This window comes from Morone saxatilis, unplaced genomic scaffold, assembly GCF_004916995.1.
Source record: "Morone saxatilis isolate NCDOM2014 unplaced genomic scaffold, NCSU_SB_2.0 Contig20, whole genome shotgun sequence".
Lineage (NCBI taxonomy): Eukaryota > Metazoa > Chordata > Actinopteri > Moronidae > Morone > Morone saxatilis.
Window position 1 is genome coordinate 320,768 of NW_023339763.1, and position 2,073 is coordinate 322,840.

Here is a 2,073-nt window from a genome sequence, read left to right on the forward strand (position 1 = left end):
TCTCCTCTCTCTTCTTCTCTCTCCTCTGGCCTCTCGCATCAGCCTGCCGTTAAAAGCTGCAGCATGGTCACTCGGGGCCAGTCTTTATTGCTCCTCTCCTCTCCCTCCCTCCCTCCCTCCCACCTCTCTCTCTCTCACGCTGTCTCTCTCTCCCTCTTTCGCATCTTCCTCCTTCACCTCCACTTTCATCCTCCTCTTCCTCATGCTGCCAACCAACATGGAACCTACCTGTTACGAGAATGTTTAATAGAATTAAAGTTATAAAGTAATAGACTGTCTACCAACCCCCCATGACCTCATCCAGTCCATTCCTCTCCCTTCTCCACTTCCCCCGGCCTGCACCCTCTCCCTCTATCCGGCCACCTCTTGCCACTGACAGTCCCGCCTGCATCGCACTTCAACGAGTCCATCACCAAGGAGAAAGACGCCCAACAACTTACAAATCGACAGTAACAGAGACAGAAAAAGGGACTAACATTTCTTCAGTCATGAGTGACGGCGCTCCTCCATACCATTCATTCCCATTCATCCAATTCATTTGCTTTTCAATTTCCGTCCTCTGTCAGGATGCAGACACTCACATTTTACACAACAACAACAACAACACACAAACAATAATATAATAAATAATAAACAATAAAAACCTTCCAGGTGTCGAACAATAAATTCCGAGTAAATGAGATTACAAAGTCAGTTTTATAAACTTTTATAACAAGGAGGGTTTCATCTGGCCCTGTTTTAAGATTGTTACAGTAACAATAATAACATAATAAAATGATGCTCATATTAAGGTATGAAGGCAGGCGCAATAAGAAATAAATCCATCTATATTTAGTAAGAAGAAGTTCCGTGGTAATAACTTTTTAAGGATTAACATAAGAATTGATTAAAGGGAGTCGAAACTCTTATTTATTCTCTTTCAGTCGGATTTTAAAAGAAAAAACATCATTTTAAAAACTATTATTTCAGATATTTTATTATTAATGATGAATCAGAGGAAAAGAGTACATTTACTCAAGGTACTGAAAGCTTTTTAGGTCTATATGATTATTGAATTATTCTCAATTTTTTTTTTTTTTTTTTCTTGATCGTTTGCATTTATAAAATGTCAGAAAATATTCAGTCTAATATGAAACAAACAAATAAAATCAGTTCCCCGACTTAAAAAACAATAAGATTTCTTCTACAGATTAATCAATGAACTCTTTGATTTTATTTATCTTGTGCGATCGTTAATCATGGCAGCTTCATATTTCTGTTACTTTATACTTTTACACTTTAATTTACAGAATGTTATTTAGTGTTTATTGTTCTTATGAATAATAATAAAATGACTTACTGCACATTTATTTTAACACTTACAGATCAATTAATGTCAGAAAGTATTAACGTAAATCTGGTACCTGAATATTGTTCTACAATGCATGAAAGATCCTGCAATAAATAATAATTTCTTACCTACACTCTACATACCAAATACTATCAGCTGCAGCTCTCATCTCCATATGAAAACAATACCTATATTCCAACCCTTAAAATCAATACAGACATATTCTAACACCCTCTAACTATACACATGTCTAGAAATAGAAGATTGTGGGTATTTATTTAAGTGTACTCAAAACGGCCAAACTAATATACAAATTAAATACAAAGTTAATAAGCCTATGACAAAGAAACAATGTTACATCAATAATATACATTCCCTCTCGCGCTCTCACCGCCATACACTATAACTACACGAAGCAGATCACCAATATCCCTACTTATATTCTATGCTACTCACCTCTAATCCCCCTCACCCTTTAATGATACAGCCCTCTGCTGCACGAGACACAGTTATATACCCAACATCGAGAACAATAAACACTACTAATTAAATCAGTTACTATAAAATAAACTTTAAGTTGTATCTTTTAAAAATCCATTCTGTACAAATTCAATTTGTTTTAATAAAAAAATATAAAATAAAGTAAAATATCAAATTTTACATCACAATGTCTCAAATGAAAATTAAAAAAATGTGATTTACAGAAATAAATTGATCAACTGTAGTTCACACACACACACACA